The sequence below is a fragment of the Chiloscyllium plagiosum genome, unplaced genomic scaffold (genome assembly GCF_037043375.1).
Source record: "Chiloscyllium plagiosum isolate Xiang-an unplaced genomic scaffold, Cpla_swu_hap1 HiC_scaffold_29, whole genome shotgun sequence".
Classification (NCBI taxonomy): domain Eukaryota; kingdom Metazoa; phylum Chordata; class Chondrichthyes; order Orectolobiformes; family Hemiscylliidae; genus Chiloscyllium; species Chiloscyllium plagiosum.
The window spans coordinates 13,360,126-13,381,293 of NW_028270167.1; the positions used below are offsets into that span (position 1 = coordinate 13,360,126).

The 21,168-nt window shown below is 44.7% G+C and overlaps 1 protein-coding gene across 7 annotated transcripts in view; it reads right to left on the bottom strand.

Annotated features, from left to right (window-relative positions):
* alg9 (ALG9 alpha-1,2-mannosyltransferase) overlaps positions 1–21,168 on the bottom strand; it is a 263,913-nt gene that overhangs the window by 192,505 nt on the left and 50,240 nt on the right. The window lies entirely within an intron of this gene.

Sequence of the window (21,168 nt, forward strand, 5' to 3'; positions counted from 1 at the left end):
ACTTGCCACAACTCAATGGAGCCAATTGCAGAATAAAACATACATTGACCTTCAATTTTGTACTTCTCTGTCACTGCTACATCATCCACTTACAACACTTCGAAAATACTTCATTGGCTATAAATCATTCTCAGGGCAGGAAAGTTGCTAATTAAATGCAAGTCTTTCTTTACCTGTATGATATTTAAAGATTAGTTTTTGTCAAGAATCGTACAAGTTAGCTACAGTCTCTATTTATATCTGTACCAAGTTCATTCATCGAAAGAGAATTTTATCTAATAAAGAAAGAAGTTGCATTTATACATTTAAAAAGACTAGTGATGGGAAATAGGATTAGACTAGATAGGTGCTTGATGAGTGGCATGGACTCAATGGGCTGAAGGGCCTCTCCATGCTGTTATACACTACAACTCTATTATGTTTCAGAACTTAGGAAGCTCCAAGGTGCTCCACAGCCATTAAACGCCTTATTCAGTGTAGTTACTGTTGATATGGGGGCAGACACAGCAGCTAAAATGTACGGCATTACCCCACAAAGAGCAGTGAAATAAATAACCAGGTAATCTCTGTGAGCTGAGAGACACCGCAAGGACTTCTCTCACTTTTCGACCAATTGTGATTGGGATTTTTAAAATTCATCAAAACAATTTAACATGGTATTTGAAAGATAGACAGTTTCATTTTAAACAGGCATTTGTACCTGCTCTGCACTTGTCACTTTTCTTAAATGAAGAGGATCTGTATTTTTGAATTAATCAATACACCAACCTTCAGCATTGTGTTAGACTTTGAGGAAAATACTTTGTATCATTTAGAAAGCAGTATTTTTGTAACCATGTGAATATTTCAAGTACACTTGATCAACAGATTACATACGCTATAGAAAATACAGAAAACTGCAACCTGGATTGTCAGATCAATCATTTCTCATTTATCCAATTTGAAGTCCAATCATTATATCATTGAGAACTGTCACTGTACTGACAGTGTTTGCTTCAGAGTCAATGCTCTCTCTTCCCTTGTCCTTCACTTTGAACAAAATCTATCAACACACAGTTGATCAACACACTATCACCTGATGAAGGAGCATCGCTCCGAAAGCTAGTGTGCTTCCAATTAAACCTGAAAATGTGTTGCTGGAAAAGCGCAGCAGGTCAGGCAGCATCCAGAGAACAGGAGAATCGATGTTTCGGGCATAAGCCCTTCATCAGGCTTATGCCTGAAACGTCGATTCTCCTGTTCCCTGGATGCTGCCTGACCTGCTGCGCTTTTCCAGCAACACATTTTCAGCTCTGATCTCCAGCATCTGCAGACCTCACTTTTTCCCTTCCAATTAAACCTGTTGGACTATAACCTGGTGTTGTGTGATTTTTAACTTTGTACACCCCAGTCCAATATCAGCATCTCCAAATCATATCAACACACAGATTGGTTTGAGAATCCGTTACCTCAAACATACTGACACCTATATGGCATAGGTCCCAGTGGGAACTCTAATGTAAGGAGTCCCCATTTATAGTAGACAGAAAGTGTGATCAGGGGAAGAGGAGAAAGTGAGGTCTGCAGATGCTGGAGATCAGAGATGGAAATGTGTTGCTGGAAAAGCGCATCAGGGGAAGAGACAGTCACATTTTGAAATCACACCTCAGGCCATTTGATTATCTGCCAGACGAAAGAAGGCAGTGAGGTGAGATAAAACAAAGGGGTGATTTCAGGCAGCAAATAAGAGCAGAGGGAACCATGCAGGGGATGGCATTGAATACACAGTAATGACAGTGCAACAAGATAATGCTGAAGGGGCAATAGATGATCATGAAGTGGCAACTCACAGCAATTAAGGGGCAGTCATTGATAATAAAGGAGCAGCAAAAAGAATAAAAGTGGGGAGTAGCACCCCTGGTGGGGAGAAGAATAAACATGTGGCATTAATTAGTGGGGGAGGGGAGGTAAATGTCCCTGTTTGTGAAACCGAACAGCCATTCATGGAGCAAAAAGAAAACAGAAAACGAACAGCAACATGTTTAGGGTTAGAGGAGTATAAGGACATTAAGGCTGGATTGACACTGTCCAGAGAAATGCCTGGAACTGAGGCAGTAACGTATGGGGGTACTTGTTGATGTACCTTCTGGGGAGGTGAGTCTGTTTGGGCAGGTACAAATCCAAATAATACTTCCCTTTCTATTTAAAATCAAAAGGTGATCCACTACACTGCAAGAAGGTGATTAAAATAATCTGGAATAAGTCACAAGGTAGGGATCTTTCTTTGAGGGAAATGGTCCCAAGAAATGTGTCTTCAACATCTGGACTTCCTCTCTCATAGGCAGTTTCCTCCTGCCCCTCACCCCAACATCAGCAAAGGAATATTGAGAATATTTACCATTAAAGAATTAAGCTGCAAATTCTATGGTTTATACTCAACATCAGTCTTGAGGTGTCACCTTTTTGGGCTAATCATACCTGGAGGGTGTTGGTCAGCTTAAGTTCTAGGATGGCATGACTGAGGTAGTAAGTAACAGTGGCAAAAGATTTTAAACAACATTGCAACAATCTAGAATTTGAGAATCCAAAATTCCTTCCACTCTTGGCAATTTTAAGAACTCTGAACATCATCTCTTTTCACGCTTCTGATGTGATAATTTTAGATGATTTCAAATGGATCCTGAGAGATCGGTGACGCCCCCTATTTAGCTGCTGGCCTCTCACAAGAATCACTATAAAAACGTTTCTCTTAGTCATGCTCCTCTCAAGCTGCAATGACTGGATGGGAGTTTATTTTCGGTGACAAAGATCTTTATTCTAAGCAAGTGAGTCACTGATGTCTCACTGCAGTGCAAATTCCTCGTTCATTTTCCATCCTGAAATCCAAGGCGATTTTTGTTTTAAAACTAGGATATGGCTAAGTCTGGAAAAATGCAACTCTGAGGAGAGACTGGACAAGCTCGGATTGTTCTTCGAACAGATCGGAAATTTGGCTGAGACATACAAACTGTGAGGAGCTGAAAAGGATAGTGGATGGGATGGGTCTATTTATCTGAGAAGATAGGTCAGTGACTAGGGGCCTGGATTTGGAGACTTTTGTAGAAAGAATAGAGTGCAGGTGAGGAATTTCTTTTCCACCCTGATTGTTGTAAGGGTCTGAAACTCACTGCTCCAAGGGGTTGTAGAGATAGAAACTCTCGACTCGTTTAAACAATTAAAAGGGTATATTAACCACCAGTGTTGCAACTTGCAGGATTATGGGCCAAATGTTGGAAAGGGGAATTAGGCTGCGGGCACTTGTTTTCAGCTGTGACAAATGGGCCAATTTGGCTCTTTCTGTGCCACAAACATTTTATGAATTTGAAATAAATACAGAAAATGCTATTGTCCTAAGTGGAACATGAATTATCACTTTTCTCGCTTTCAAATACTGAATGTGCTTTCGGTTCCAGGTCATTTTGGTCAAACCCTTATGAGTGCGCTCCCAACCTTCCCCACCAACACCATAAGATTGTTGAAGCGGGCAGCACCCACACAGTACACTACAGTAGCTACCAACACTTTTCTGGCAGCAATTCCCCAAACCTGCAAACTTCACCACCCAGAAGGGTAACGGCAAAAGGTGCCTGGGGACACCATCACCTGCAGCTTCCTCACTATCTCCCCCGGCCATATCACACGCCATCCTGGCCTGAACAGATGTCAGGTTTCCTGTAGCACCACTGGCCAATGTTCTGCATCTCTCTACCCAACAGTGTTGTGGCGAGTCTGCATCAATTCAATATCACCTTCTCAAAGCCTTCTACAGGTAGTCAATAAATGCTGACATCGTCAGCAAATATACCCTGTTCAAAAACATTTTCTAAAGTTAGATTAATCACAAAAGTGTAATGATTCCACGCAAATATTTAACTTAATGCCAATTAACATTCTGACAAGTTGAGGTAAAAGTAGAAAAGGATGGGATTAAATTCAGAAACCAAGACAAAGAATTCATAACAACACACTCATGATGCTAACTTTCTTAGATTCCCTACAGTGTGGAAACAGGCCCTTCGGCCCAACCAGTCCACACCGACCCTCCGAAGAGTCACCCCCCCCAGACCCCTTTCCCTCTGACTAATGCACCTAACAATATAGGCAATTTAGCATGGCCAATTCACCTAACCTGCACATCTTTGGACTGTGGGAGGAAACTGGAGCACCCGGAGAAAACCCACGCAGACACGGGGAGAATGTGCAAACTCCACACAGACAGTCACCCGAGGCTGGAATCGAACCTGGGACCCTAGGGCTGTGAGGCAGCAACGCTAACCACTGAGCCACCATGCTGCCTCTACTTGAGGCACTTGCAAGCTAGTGAGAGAAGAGGTAATAAATGATGTAAGACCGACGTCTCCCACCTTTATACTGTCCTCGAAATACAACACTCAGCTTAGAGAAACCTTTAATATACCAATTGATGTTTCCATTTTCAACATGCAACACTAAGTAATGCTCCTACACATCAGGGTGGCACAGTGGCTCAGTGGTTAGCACTTCTGCCTCACAGCACCAGGGGCTGGGAGGGAGTGTGGAAGGAGGGGGCCAGGTGTTGGGCGGGGGTGGTGTGAGGAAGGCCCAGGAGCTGGGAGGGGTTGGTGTAAGGGGGCCCAGGAACTGGAAGAGAATGGTATGAGGAGGGCCCAGGACCCGGGAGGGGGTGGTGTAAGGGGGCCCAGGTGCTGGGAGGGGGTAGTGTAAGGGGACCCAGGACCTGGGAGAGGGTGGTGTGAGGAGGGCCCAGGAGCTGGGAGGGCTTGGTATGAGGAGGGCCCAGGAGCTGGGAGTGGGTAGTGTAAGGGGGCCCAGGAGCTGGGAGTGGGTTGTGTAAGGGGGCCCAGGAGCTGGGAGAGGGTAGTGTAAGGGGGCCCAGGTGCTGGGAGTGGGTTGTGTAAGGGGGCCCAGGAACTGGGCAAGGTGGTGTGAGGAGGGCCCAGGAGCCGGGAGGGTGTGGTGTGAGGAGGGCCCAGGAGCTGGGAGGGGGTGTGTGAGGAGGGCCCAGGAGCTGGGAGGGGGTGATGTGAGGAGGGCCCAGGAGCTGGGAGGGGGTGGTGTGAGGAGGGCTCAGGAGCTGGGAGAGGGTGATGTGAGGAGGGCCCAGGACCCGGGAGGGGTGGTGTGAGGAGGGCCCAGGAGCTGGGAGGGGGTGGTGTGAGGAGGGCCCAGGAGCTGGGAGGGGGTGGTGTGAGGAGGGCTCAGGAGCTGGGAGAGGGTGATGTGAGGAGGGCCCAGGACCCGGGAGGGGTGGTGTGAGGAGGGCCCAGGAGCTGGGAGGGTGTGGTGTCAGGAGGGCCCAGAAGCTGGGAGGGGTGTGTGTGGGGAGGGCCCAGGAGCTGGGAGGGGGGTGTGTGAAGAGGGCCCAGGAGCTGGGAGGGGGTGATGTGAGGAGGGCCCAGGACCTGGGATGCTGTCTCCTCCTATGTCTTCCTTCCACATTCCCCCCGGCTCACCTCCCAAACCACCTTGCCCCCCACCCCACCCCGATTCCCAATCTCTTCCCCTACACTCCAGTCACATTCGGCTCCCACCCTGAAATCTGTGCATGCACAATGTAAAGCAGTGCATGAGTGGGGTCAGTCTCCTTCCCACCCTCTCCCGCATGCTTCCATTTGCTCAAAATCTATTCCATCTCTTAACCTTGATCAGTTTGAATGGAAGCTCACAGATCTGAAACACTAACAATTTCTCTCTTCACAGATACTGCCTGACCTGATGAGCACTTCCAGCATTTTCATGTTTATCTCAACTTGAGAGTTGTTATGCAGAAAAACTAGGAACTTAAATCTATTTTTAATCACCATCTTCATACTCAAATCAAAATTGAACCCTTGCTGGTAAAGGGGGAAAGCTTGTATTGTGCTCACACATTTGTATGGAGCAAAGGTTTTTTTTAAAGTTAATCTTCATCAAGCTGACAAAAAGGACACAAATTAGGCACAGTTTCCATTTATGCATTTGCAATAATTGAGCTCAATGACTCAACATTTCTCTGACTCCAGTACTCTGATAAACAAGAGAAGGGTGCAACTAAATAGAAAATGTTGTCAGTAAGGATGAGATTTGAGGGTTTTTTTTTAATGTGCTGAGCTGTAGCTTTTAAATTAGAGGGACATTAACCCTATAAAACAAGAGTCTGAAATGTACAAGTTGTTGGAAAAGCTCAGCAGGTCTGGCAGCATCTGTACAGAGAAATCAGAGATAGCATTTCGGGTTGAGTGACCCTCCCTCAGATGGAAGTGTAACATTTGTGAAATTTTCCCATCGCAGCTGTAAGTTGCCCCACATTAAAATAAGTTAATAGAATCGCTGTAAAATTGAGGCCATTGGAAAGATTCGTTAATGATAGTGGCTCTTATTATTCCTAATGAGTGGAAGACAAACAGCAGCAGAAAGAGCCTCGTTTGCTGCATCTGACAAAGGGACATTCGTTTGTTCCTGGGTCCTGCTCTCATTCTCCACAGCAAACTCCTACTCACCCTGTGGCTGGGTTGATATTGAGGGTTAGGGAACCAGGAGAGTGAAGCTCAAAGACCTGCAACCTAAAGAGCACTGTCCTCTCCATTAAAGCAGTAGCCAGAGGTCAGCCTTGGGAAACTAGGGGTGGCATAAGGACAGCCCAGGACCCATGGTGAGGTGGTGTAAGGACAGTCCAGGACCCATGGTGAGGTGGTGTAAGGACAGTCCAGGACCCATGGTGAGGTGGTGTAAGGACAGTCCAGGACCCATGGTGGGTGGTGTAAGGACAGTCCAGGACCCATGGTGAGGTGGTGTAAGGACAGTCCAGGACCCTTGGTGGGTGGTGTAAGGACAGCCCAGGACCCATGGTGAGGTGGTGTAAGGACAGTCTAGGACCCTTGGTGGGGTGGTGCAAAGAGGAGCCCAGGACCCGGGAGGGGGTGGCGTAAGGAGGGGCCAGGACCCTGGTTTATACTTAGGTTTATCTTGTTCTTAGCTTTCTGATACTCTGAAGATCAAGTACAATCATAACTTCATACCCAACAAAAGGGTCACGTGGCTCACCCCTCCTGTGACTGCTCTAAAACTGTGGACAACTTAGCCCATAGTAAGCTCCCACCATCAGCATGACATAAATGACCAATTAAACTGTAATTATATTGATTGAAGAATAAATGTTGATTTGAACACAGGAAGAGGGGCCCTCTTGTGGTGCAGTGGTAGTTTCTCTACCCATGTATCAAGAGACCTGGGTTCAAGTCCAACCTGCTCCAGAGGTGTGTAAGAACATCTCTGAACAGGTTGACTAGAAGAATTGTCAAAACTCTCCTGCTCGTCTTTGAATGCCACCAACTCAGAGGACAGAAAGAACCTTAGTTTAATATCGGTTTCAGACAGCACCTCGAACAAACCAATGCTTCCTTTAGTAATGTACTGAAATGTCACATGAAGTTATGTGCTCTGGAGTGGGGCTTGAATGTGCAATGTTCTGTATCAGAGGTGAATGTGTTACCACTGAGCCAATGCTGACACTATCTATGAAAAAAGAGAAATAATGCTAGTTAATATTGTTTTGGAACTTTGGGGAGAAAAGATCAAAACAATGGCACTTTAAAAAGGGGAAAGACAGACAGAAGACACCAACCACATGGTCAGTGAGGGAGAGAGAGAGAAAGAAACCTACACTGCTAACTGGCACAGCAGTGAATCTGCATAGTTACTCCTTTGCTGTTTGAGTTCATGTATTTTTTGGACATCGAAGTGTGTCTAGGAAAAATGAACAAACAGCAAAATTCATAGCTGACCTTGGAAGAACCTGTACAGAACAGTTCATAGAACAGGAACAAATAAGTGCATAGTTTTTAACATATAACTTTGCTAGAAGTCTACAGTAGTGAGTAGAGTGGGTTCTTTCTTGATTATATGTTTTATCGAGATCTGTCTCGATTAAATTTCAAACATATAAGCATAAGTACTATATTAGCTTGGAGCACTATTTTTTCAAGCAAAAAGATGGTGCTATTTTCTGGGTTTGTAGATTGCGAAGGAGCAAAATGGCCTTTCGTAGAGTGATATGTTCTTCCTGTCGGACGTGGGAGTTTAGGGGGAGTCTCCATGTTACTGATGATTATGTCTGCAGGAAGTGTCTTTGATTGCAAATCCTATCAGATCGCATGGATCATTTGGAGTGGCAGTTAGGGGCAATGAGGAATTTACAGGAGCTAGGGGGTGTGATGAATGGCAGTTATAGGAAGTGAGAAAAACTGCAGATACAGTCAGGTAGATGGGTTAACTCCAGGAAAGGTAGTGCAGGTGTCTTCTGTGGCTGTTCCCATCTCAAACAAGTATATTGTTTTGGAAAATGTAGAGGGTGATCAACCCAGGGGAATGCAGCATGAACAGCCAAGTTTCTGGTATCCAGACTGGCTCTAATGCAATGAGGGTTACGTCGGGTTTCAAACGATCGATTGTGTTAAGGGACTCTCTGGCCAGAGGCACAGACAGATGCTTCTACAGCCAGCAGTGAAAAATCAGAATGGTGTGCTGCCTCCCTGATGCCAGGATCAAGGATACCTCAGAGAGGGTGTAGAATGTTCTCAAGGGGGAGAGGGACCAGCAGGAGGTCATTGTACACATTGAAACTACCAACAGGAAGGGAAAAAGAATGTGATTCTGAAGAGAGAATATAGAAAGTTAGGCAGGAATTTTAAAAGGAGATTTTCAAGGATAGTAATATCTGGATTACTCCTGATGATACGAGCTAGTGAGCGCAGGAATAGGAGGATAGAGCAGATGAATGCATGGCTTAGGAGCTGGTGCAGGGGAATCATTGGAATCTCTTCTGGGGTAGAAGTGACCTGTACAAGAAGTGAGGGATTGCACCTGAATTGGAAGGGGACTAATATACTGGGAGGGAGATTTGCTAGAGCTGCTTGGGAGGATTTAAACTAGTAAAGTTGGGGGAGGGGGACCCAGAGAAATAGTGAGGAAAGAAATCAATCCGAAACTGGTAGATTTAGGAAAAGGAACAAGTCAAACAGTCAGGGCAGGCAGGGACAAAGCAGAGAATAAGGTAGGACAGATAAATTAAACTGCATTTTCTTCAATACAAGAGCCCTAACAGGGAAGGCAGATGAACTCAGAGCATGATTAGGAACATGGGATTTAGATATCATAGCAATAACAGAAACGTGGTTCAGAGATGGACCAGACTGGCAGCTTAATTTTCCAGGATACAAATGCAATAGAAAGGATAGAAAGGCGGGGGGGGGCAAGAGAGGATGGAGAGTGGCATTTTTGATAAGGGCTAACATTACAGCTGTACTGAGTGAGGATATTCCTGGGAATAATCAATGGTAATTATTAGGAGGAACTGAAAAATAAGAAAGGGATGCTTACCTTATTGGGATTGTATTACAGACCCCCTAATAGTCAGTGGGAAATTGAGAAACAAATTTGCACGGAGATTTCAGTTATTTATAAGAATAATAGGGTGGTCATGGTAGGAGATTTTAACTTTCCAAACATAGACTGGGATTGCCATAATGTCAAGAGTTTAGTTGGAGAGGAATTTGTTAAGTGCGTACAAGAAAATGTTCTGATTCAGTATGTGGATGTACCTACTGGAGAAGGTGCAAACTTGACCAACTCCTGGGATATAAGGCAGGGCAAGCGACAGAGGTGTCAGTGGGGGAGCAAGTTGGGGCCAGCGACCATAATTCTATTAATTTTAAAACAGTGATGGAAAAGGATAGATCAGATCTGAAAGTTGAAGTTCTAAATTGGGGGAAGGTTAATTTTGACAGTATTAGGCAAGGACTTTCGAAAGCTGATTGGAGGCAGATGTTCGCAGTTAAAGGAACAAGTGGAAAATGGGAAGCCTTCAGAAATGAGATAGCGAGAGTCCAGAAACTGTATATTCCTGTTAGGGTGAAAGGTAAGGCTGGTAGGTGTAGAGAATGCTGGATGACTAAAGAAATTGAGGTTTTAGTTAGGAAAAAGAAGGAAGCATATGTCAAGTATAGACAAGATAGATCGAGTGAATCCTTAGAAGAGTATAAAGGCAGTAGGAATATACTTAAGAGGGAAATCAGGAGGGCAAAAAGGGGACATGATATAGCTTTGGCAGATAGGGTTAAGGAGAATCCAAATGGTTTTTATAAATACATTAAGGACAAAAGGGTGACTAGAGAGAGTATAGGGCTCCTCAAAGATCAGCAAGGCAGCCTATGTGTGGAGCCGTAGGAGATGGGGATATACTAAATGAGTATTTTGCATCAGTGTTTACTGTGGAGAAGAACACGGAGATATAGAATGTGGGGAAATACATGGTGACATCTTGAAAAATGTCCATATTACACAGAAGCAAGTGCTGGATGTCTTGAAACGCATACAAGTGGATAAGTCCCCAGGACCCAATCAGGTGTACCCTAGAACTCTGTGGGAAGCTAGGGAAGTGATTGCTGGGCCCCAGGCTGAAGTATTTATATCATCAATAGTCAGGTGAGGTGCCAGAAGACTGGAGGTTGGCTAACGTGGTACCGTTATTTAAGAAAGCTGGTAAGGAAAAGCCAGGAAACTATAGACCGGTGAGCCCTGACATCGGTACTGGGGAAGTTGTTGGAGGGAATCCTGAGGGCCAAGGTTTCCATGTATTTGGAAAGGCAAGCACTGATTAGGGACAGTAAGCATGGCTTTGAGCATGGGAAATCACATCGCATAAACTTGATCGAGACATCTGAAGAAGTAACAAAGAGGATTGATGAGAGCAGAGCGGTAGACGTGATCTATTTGGATTCAGAAAGGCATTCGACAAGGTTCCCCATGGGAGACTGGTTAGCAAGGTTAAATCTCATGGAGTACAGGGAGAACGAGCCATTTGGATACAGAACTGGCTCTAAGGTAGAAGACAGAGGGTGGTGGTGGAGGGTTGTTTTTCAGATTGGAGATCTGTGAGCAGTGGTGTGCCACAAGGATCGGTGCTGGGTCCACTACTTTTCGTCATTTACATAAATGATTTGAATGTGAACACAGGAGGTATAGCTAATAAGTTTACTGATGACACCAAAATTGGAGGGAAGAAATAATGGTGACCCAACTACTTTGCAAAGTTCTGGATTGACATCCAATGACAGTACTCATGTTCCATTGTCCCACTGTGAAAGTGTGCTCCCAGAATTATAAGCACAGTGGGGCTCTTTGCTGAAACTCAGGAACAGGTACATGAAAAAAAAAGACAATGGTTCACCACCTTGGCTACTACTTCCTAATAAGGGACTCAAGAATCTCACATGGGTTAGGAACTGCCGTAGGTAAGAACACAGGGAAATAGAGTCCACAATGCAAGTTAAGTTACTAAACAGTTGGTCGTTAATTAAACAGAGCTGGTCGGCCGGACTCGTTATGCTTGACTAACATTATAGCATTTTCTAAAGAAATACAACAAGTTAGAAAAGGAACACATAGTCAACATGATTCGCATTTAATGAATTGGCACTTGTTGAGGAACCAGAAGTAACTTAAGGTGATGAGAAAAACACGCAGAATCAGGAAGATGTGGATGTGACCTTGCAGTTAGAAACGTGGTTGAAAATAAGAGTAAATGGGTAACTTATTTGGTTGTGGTTTTCTTGGTGTCGGGTCAACAATTGACCCTTGACCAAAATCAAAAATAGTTTCAGAAAATTGCTGGAGAAACTTAGCAAGTCTGGCAGCATCTGTGGACAGCAAGCAGGGTTAACATTTAGGATCCAGTGACCTTGCTTTAGACTGTTCAGCTCTTCAATTATGAACAGTTACTAGATTTGAAACTCACCTTAAACCTATGCCCTCTAGTTCTGGACTCACCCACCACAGGGAAAAGACCTTGTCTATTTACCCTATCCATGGCACTGAGGGAGCTGGATCAGGGTCAAGGGCTCTCCACTTGTAAATAAAGCGTGATTTGGTGATGAGATACCAGCCTCGGTGGAGTTATTTCAATATGTGCACATCTTGTATAAATATAGCTCTGGCTTACTGAGATCAAACACAATGTAACTTTGGGTTATGCACTGTATAATAGGTGGGTGGGAATGATGAGAAAATAATCCTGTCGAGAGCTATAGATAACAGCACAATCGTGAAGATGATACCATTCACTGTTCTTCCAGCTGTGAGCTGCATTTATTTTTAACCACCCTCATTCCCACACTGCTTATATATAGCAGTATTATTTTTAATCAATACAATAAGGTCTGACATTATAGCTATCTGTGGAAACCAACCTTTCCTTTCCTGGAAACGGGCATCAAAGCAGAGCATTAGCTGCCAAGATTCTATATTCATAGCCCTGCCTCGTGTCTCAGTCGGTTAACATTATAACCAGCTAGATCACACAATTCCAGAAAGCCCCAACACTTACGTTCTTTGCCACTTATTAGCCCAAACCAAATGGGGTCAGGTCCTGCTGTATATGAACATGGATTTCCTCAATATCCGAGGAGTTGCACATGGCACTGGTCATTGTGCAATCAGCCCGAGGCTGAAATTGAACCTGGATCCCTGGCGCTGTGAGGCAGCAGTGCTAATCACTGAGCCACCATGCTGTCCTAGTAGTAAGTGGTTCGCAACAAAGTAGTAAGTGGTTCGTAAGCTGAATTATTACTTTTTGTTCAGATAGTTAATCACCTGTGTTGACAATTGTTCCAGTTCCTCTATCATAGCAGAAATCCACCCCATGAAATGCATGAAAAGCATCCATGTTATATAATGATTATTCCATAAATGGAGTTAGTGATGGCTTATGTGAATCTTTGGAACTCTTCATCACAGAGAGCGGTGGGGGCAGAGTCCTTGTGTGTATTTAAGGCTGAGACATGCAGATTTTTGACCTGTGGGGGAAATCAATGTATAAGGGGAAAATGTTGGTGCCTCAGTGGTTAGCACTGCTGCCTCATAGCACCAGAGAGCTAGGTCCAATTCCAGTCTTGGGCCACTATCTGTGTGGAGTTTGCACAGTCTCCCTGTGTCTGCATAGGTTTTTGCTGGGATAGGGTAGCGGGCTGCGTCAGGGTAGGACGCTCTTTGGAGGGTTGGTGTTGACTCGATGGACTAAGTGATGCTTCCACACTGTAGGGAGTCTATGGTTCTATATCTTTGCTGATTTTTGAGAATTGACCAGACTGGAGTGGCAGGAATTGACCAGACTGGAGTGGCCATGTTTTCCTTTTGTACAGGACATAATGGGGCAATTTTCAACATTGTTAGCTCGATACTAGTGTTGTATCTGGATTGGAATGATTTTGGCTAGGGGTGCAGCTGGTTCTGGACGACAATCTTTCAACAAGATAGCCAACATGTTGACAGGGGCCACAACCTTTGCATTATCCAATGCCATCACCGTTTCTTGATAGGGGTCAGTTTGATTAGTTCGCTGGATGATGATTGAAAAGTAGAATGATGCCAACAGCGTGGGTTCAATTCCCGCACCAGCTGAGGTTACCATGAAGCACTCTCCTTCTCAAGCTCTCCCCTCACCTGAGGTGTGGGGACCCTCAAGTTAAACTACCACCAGTTGCTGCTCTCTAATGGTAGAGCAGCCCTATGGTCTGATAAGACTATGGTGACTTTACTTTGATATCACACAGGAGTTAGCCAAGTTGACCGAGGTATACTCTTTGTGATGCTGAGGGCCTCAGCAGGAGTCCAAGATGGATAATCCACTTAGAAATTCTGGCTGAAGATGGTTGCAAATACTTTAACATCATATTTAGTGATTTGCTGAGCTCCTCCACTGTTGAGGGTAGGGATGTTTGTGGAGCCTCCTTGTCTAATTAGTTATAGAAATAGAGTTATACAACATAGAAACAGACCCTTCAGTCCAACTCACCCAGATTTTCCAATCAACTAATTCCATTTATCTGCATTTGGCTCATGTTCCTCTGAACCTTTTTTAACCACGTACCTGTCCAAATGTCTTTTAAATGTTGCGACCGTACTTCCATCTACCACTTCCTCTGGCAGTTCATTCCACATATGAACTACCCACTGTGTGGAAAACGTTGCTCCTCGGGTCCCTTTTAAACCTTTCTCCTACACCTTAAAAATATGCCAGCTAGTATTGAACTCTCCTATCCTGGGGAAAAGACCTTTGATATTCACCTTATCGATGCCCACATGATTTCATAAGGCCATCCCTCTACCTCATACACTCCAATGAAAACAATCGCAGTCTATCCAGCCTCTCCTTCCAATCCAGTCCTGGTAACATCCCTGTAAATCTTTCCTGCACCATCTCCAATTTAATAATATCCTTTAATAGCAGAGTGACCAGACTGTACACAGCACTCCAAGAGTAGCCTCACCAATGTCCTGTAAACTGCACATGACATCCCAAATCCTATACTAAATGGTCTGGTAATGAAGGCAAGTGTGCCAAATACCTTCTCTACCAGCCTGTCCACCTGTTAATTAATCATGGCGCCCCCCCCCCCCCCCTACACATTAACAGCACAGAGGTGAAATGAGTGGAGAGTATCAAGCTCCTGGGAGTGGTCATCAACAACAAACATTCTTGGACTCTTCATGTGGATGCATTGATTACAAAGGCCCAACAATGTCTCTTCTTCCTCAGGCAGCTGAGGAAATTTGTCATGATGGTGAATACCCTTGCCAACCTTTATAGGGGCGCCATCGAGAGCATTCTGTCTGGATGTATCACTACCTGGTATGGAAACTGTACCATTCAAGATCGGAGATGGTTACAGAGAGTGGTGAACTCGGCCTGGACAATCACAAAGGTCAACCTCCCACCTGTAGAATCCATCTACCAGGCCCGCTGTCAAGGAAAGGCTGCCAGCATTCTCAAAGATCCATCCCACCCTGGCAATGTTTTTCTACAACCTCTACCATCGGGGAGAAGGTACAGAATCCTGAAAACACGCACCACCCGGTTTCGTAACAGTTTCTACCCTACTGTTGTTAGAATACTGAATGGACTCTCAAACTCTTAACCTTTGCCTGTACCTGTGATTTTGCTTTTGCCGCTGTTTACCTAATATTTACTTATCTATGCTACTTAACGATGTGATCTGCCTGTATTGCTCACAAGGCAAAGCTTTTCACTGTGCCTCGGTACACGTGACAATAAATTCAATTCAATTCAATTCATTCGTATCTGGCCAACAATGTGAAACATTGCACAGATAAGTCCTGAGCAGGGTACAAAATCAGGGAAAATCGGTCTGGTAAATGTCTGCCTTGTCAGTCTTCTCTCAAAAGTCAGCAAAGTGATGGAAGATTGTTACAAGTTGGAAGGCACAGCAGAATTAAGTTAATGAATATCATGATAAGCTGTTTTTCTGGTGGGAACACCAACTGAGTCAGTTAGTTCATGGGCATATAATCATACTTGAATAACTATTACTTTCTGTTTACATTATAGCCAGCGCTATTTGTATTAAATAGGTTTGCTTTGCCTTTGTGTAACCAGACTTGCCCATACCTGCCTAAACGTGATGAAAACAACATGAAGCAGAGAACAAAGTGCAACACAAGCACCAACTGCGTCAACAATACAAGACCCTTGACAATGATCTGACAGGATTGGGACACTCTGTCAAGTTTTCTTCGTTTTAATTTGTAGCTCGTGCTGCTTTTAGGCAACTAAAACTTTTAATCAGTGCCTATGTTAATTAGCATACAATGAAGGTGAGCAAACCAGACATCAAATTATACATCATTGGATAAAATACGAACACGAATAGTCATTGGTTCACTTAGGACTCATTCCTCGTGATATTAAACCCAGTCTTCAAAGAAGATACAGAGCACCGGATTTCTTGCTGTTCACTCAAAAAAGTCAAAATCAAGGTCCAGATCTCTCAGAATTCAACACTATTTATCTTGAATCAATTGCTTAGAGTATCTTCACATAAAGACTAAGTATTGCGGATGCTAGAAGCCTGAAACAAAAACAGGAAGTGCTTGAGAAACTCAGCGTCTGCGGGGAAACAGACAGAGTTAATGTTTCCAGTCTTAATTGGACTCTTCTTCAGGTGTCATACAAGATTCGAGACATTTACATTTCTCTCTTCGCAGATGCTGCTTGATGTGTCGAGTCTCTCCAGTACTTTCTGGTTTTTGCTTTGAGTACCTTGTTGGTGTAAAAGCCGCAAGTGGAGAGCTAAAACTGTCTTGTTGTTAAAAGTACTTGCTGTTGGGTAAGGATAAGATCAGGCTCAGCTGGGAATCTCATGCAGCCAAACAGCCTGCATTCGATCGCACATCAACATCTTCCCAGGCAAAGCACCAGCTGACTAAGTCCTCACTGCCTTCTGGAAAGGAGCAGAGAATCGCGAGAGAAATTCTTCACTGAAAAGTTTAAGCTGATTTCCAACAGCACGGGTTTTGGAAGTCAATTTTTTTTTTCTTTTGGCATGTCATTTCCCATCTTGACTACTGGCAGAAACGAAGCCAGACTAATTGAAGATTAAGTGGTTCACTTATGGTTCCTAAGACAGTAAATGGATTTGCAATCTGCTGCCTTTGTAATCTGGCTTAAATTCAAATATAACACTTATGCACAAAAAAAATAGAGGAACAGTGAAAAAGGGAAGAGATAGACTGGAGAGGAGGGCACCGTAATCAACAAATTTAGGAACAGACAGCAATACGCCCATCAAATCAGGCAATTCTTCCAAAATGGCTTTCATTACCTCAATCTTTGACCTTTACTCATGAGGTACAAAAAGAACTAACTCAGGCAACAAAGTTAACTTTGATTTTCTAGATGTATGTTTTCCTGAACTTGAAAACAAAACCTTTCCTTAAAAAACTCTGAATCCCTTTGTGTGCGAGGTTTTGATGCTCTGCATGAACTACACATCATGTGGTGTTCAGTCTCTGGATAAGGGGCCAATGATTTAGGATTGAAATACAAAACAATGTGTTCTCTCAAAGAGTCTGTGAATTCTGAGGGCTTTGGTGCCTCCACTGTTGACTATGTTTTTGATTGCAGTAGACATATGTTGTTCAAGGAATACAAGTAAAGGCGGGGGGGAGGGGGAGGGAGCTATTGGGGGCAAGTGGAGAGTTGAAGCCACAAGGTTGGCCAGAATTATACTGAATGGCAGAGCAGGCTCAATAGGCTGTGTAGTCTACAATAACAGCATCACAGAATCTCTACAATGCAGACAGAGGCCATTCAGCCCATCATGTCTGCACTGGCCCTGCAAGCAGCATCCCACCTAGACCCATTCCCCCACTCTAGCACCGTAACTCCAAACTTATTGTAGCTAATCCACTTAGCCTGCATGTCCCTGGACACTATGGAGCAATTTAGCATGGAGGGCGTTGACACCACCCACACCCCCCACCTCCTCCATGACTTGTGCTTCCCTGACTCCCAACACCTCATCTTCACCTTGGACATCAAGTCTCTGTACACATCCATCCACCAAGGCAAAGGCCTCCAAACCTTCCGTTTCTCCCTCTGGCGCCAACCCAACCAGTAACTCTCCATCGACACACTCATTCGATTAGCGGAACTAGTCCTCACCCTCAACAACTTCTCCTTCAAATCCTCCCACTTCCTTCAGACCAAACGGGTAGTCATGGGTACCCGTCTGGGCCTCCAGTACCTTCCGCAGCTACACTAGCACCATTCCTCCACCTTTTCTTTGCTACATTGATGACTGTATCGGTGCCATATTGTGTTCCCACGAGGAGGTTGAGCAGTTCATTATACTTCACGAACACCTTCCACCCTGGCCTCAAGTTTAGCTGGACCATCTCGGACACCTCCCTTCCCTTCCTGGACCAATTTGTCTCCATATCCAGCGACCGACTCAACACGGACATCTCTTTCAAAACCACCAACTCCCACAGCTCCCTGGACTACACCGCGTCCCATCACCCCTCCTGTAAAAACACTATCCCTTACTCCCAATTTCTCCAGCTCTGTCGTATCTGCTCCCAAGAGGAGCAATTCCACTCCAAAACATCTCAGATGGCCGCCTATTTTAAGGATCGCAATTTCCCCTCCCATGTGATCAACAATGCTCTCCAGTGCATCTCCTCCACTTCCCGCACTTCTGTCCTTGAACCCCACCTCTCCCACAACAACGAGGGGTGAAATTCACTGGTCTTCACCTTCTACCTCACTAATCTCCAGATACAGCTCATTATCCTCTGCCATTTCCGCCACCTACAGTCAGATCCCACCACCTGGGATATACTTCCCTCCACAACCCTACCTGCATTCCACAGAGACCATTCCCTCCGCAACTCCCTAGTTAGGTCCATGCCCGCCTCCACTCCTGGCACCGTCCCCTGCCACCGGAAGAGGTATAAAACCTGTTTCACACCTCCCCCTTCACCTCCATTAAGGGTCCCAAAGGATCCTTCCACATCCAGCAGAGATTTTCCTGCACATCCAAATACCTCACTTACTGTGTCTGTTGCTCTCGGTATGGTCTCCTCTACATTGGGGAGACAGGACACCAACTCGCGGAAAGTTTCAGGGAAAATCTCTGGGACACACGCACCCCACTGCCCTGTGTCTGGCCACTTCAACTCCCCTGCCCACTGCGCCAAGGACATGCAAGTCCTGGGCCTCCTCCACCGCCAAATCCAAGCCTGGAGGAAGAACGCCTCATTTTCTGCCTTGGGAGCCTCCAACCACACAGCATCAATGTTGATTTCACCAGTTACCATATCTCCATTCCCCTCACCTCATCCCAGATCCAACCCTCCAACTTGGTACCACCCTCTTGAACCATCCTACCTGTCTACCTTCCTTCTCACCTATCTGCTCCATGCCCCCCTCTGACCTATCACTGTCACCCTCACCTGCATCTACCTATCAGCTACCTTCCCCACCCACACACCATCCTCCTATTTACCTCACAGCTCCCTTTCCCCCCCACAACATTCCTGATGAAGAGCTTATGCCCAAAATGTGGACTCTCCTGCTCTTTGGATGCAGCCTGACCAGCTGTGCTTTTCAAGCATCACACTCTTCAACTCTGATCTCCAGCATCTGCAGTCCTCACTTTCTCGCAATTTGGCACGGCCAATCCACCAAACCTGCACATCCTTGGAATGTGGGAGGAAACCGGGGCACCCGGAGGAAACCCACGCAGACACAGGGACAGCATGCAGACAGACAGTCACTCAAGGGTGGAATCGAACCTGGGTCCCTGTGATTGTGAGGTAAAAGTGCTAACCACTGAGTTACCATGCTGCCTCTCCTCCTGTATTTCCCTTGAGGTCCTGTCACCCAAAGAGTGAATCCCATTTTCCTTCACTCTGGAATGATGTGCAGTTTTAATTCATATACTGTACCACAGGTTCAGTGGCACTGGATTGTGAGCACTACAAATGCCCTTTGCCTTTTTGATACTTGCCACCATTGCAGGAATTCTATGACTGATTCATAATTCACCAAAGAACAGCCTCAATTTAATTATTCAAATAAACAACTTTCAAATATTCCAGATGAAGTTTGGGTTCTTGCAGTCGAGAAGTGGTCTAACCTCTATACTTAGAAAAACTGAACACATCAATGAGCTACAGGTTTAAAAAGAGAAGGATTATTCATTCATGGAGGAACTATAATTAACATTTGGCAACGGCAGCAAAACCAAGATAGCACTAAAGGCACTAAAAATAAATTACTCCTAATATTAAAGACTATCTTTACACACATAAACCAGCTGTAGATGACAGGCCGATAGCATGAGGTTAGGTTTGTTTGTTCCGTATTTTCACACAATTCATCCCTCTGGGATATAATTGGTAAATGTTGGAAGGATTAACAGGCTGATTAGCAACCTCTTCGAACTACATCCTGACTGCACATTCCCTGGTCATCAAGTTCTCGCGTTGGATTGTACCTAACAGCTTCTACCAGACAGGCAGAGACACTAGCTACAGAGATAGATTGTAGCCCATGTAACAAGTAGATAACTGATCTGAAACATTAATTTTCTTTTACACTCTCCTCACAGATGTCACTGAACTTGCTGAATATTTCCAGCATTTGACTGTTATTGTTTCAGTTTTCCAGCATTCCCGGTATTCTTTTTTTGTATAGGTTGCACCTCCCTAATCCAGCTCTCCCTAGTTCAGTAAATGCCGCAGTCTGAAGATCCCAGTACCCCCTCAGGTTTTCCACAATTGTAATGACAAGTAAAAAGAGCATCTTCAGTTTCTGAAATAACTGCTCCTCACCTTGATTTAATTTGTAAAGAGCTTCTTAACTGTGTTCAAAAACCTCTGTTAGGAACCAGATAGATTAACGTTAGTGGTCAGGCAAGTTCTAGCCTGGCAAAGGCCCAAAGGCTTTCAGATTTCTGTGGTACAACTTGTACTCATGTTTAATTCACTGCCTACTCCTTTCCTGAGGATGCCCATCCTGAATAACCTTTACACTTCTCTCCAAATGGATTCTCCAAAAGCTCGTCTCATGTATCTTGCTCTCCCCTTCGCCTCTTTTTCTTTTAAAAATTGAGTTCAAATGAAAGCTCTTTGACTTGAAATATGGGAACTCTCGTTTCTCTTTCCGGGTTTGCTCTGTGGTTGATGTTGAAGACGAAAGCTATAGACTCCAGGGAAAATACTGACATGCTGGACAAGGGAAGATGCTTGCCTGGCCTGTTGAACCTTTCCAGAAACTTCTATTTCTGATTATTTGGGGTGATTTAAAAAAAAATGTGACTTCACCTTAATCCATAGTTATGGTAGGTCACAGCAAACAGCCACTGAGGACTAAAGTAAAACAGAGAACAGCAGATGCTGGAAATCTGAAGGTGTTCTGAAGAAGGGTCCCTGGATTCAAAGAACAAAGAAAGTTACACCACAGGAACAGGCCCTACGCCAATCCTGCTCCTGTATTTAAACTTGTCGCCTATTTCCTAAGGATCTGTAGCCCTCTGGTCCCTTCCCATTTGTGTATCTGTCTAGATACATCTTAAATGACGCTATCGTGCTAGCGCTTCTGCTTCTCTACCACTTCTGCTAGCAACACATTCCAGGCACCCACCACCCTCTCCATAAAGAACGTTCCACGCATATCTCCCTTAAACCTTACCCTCTCACCTTGAACTAGTGACCCCTAGTAATTGAGGTCGCCCACTCTTGGGAAAAAGCTTCTTGCTATCCACCTTGTCTAAACCTCTCATGATTTTGTAGATCTCGATCAGGTTCCCC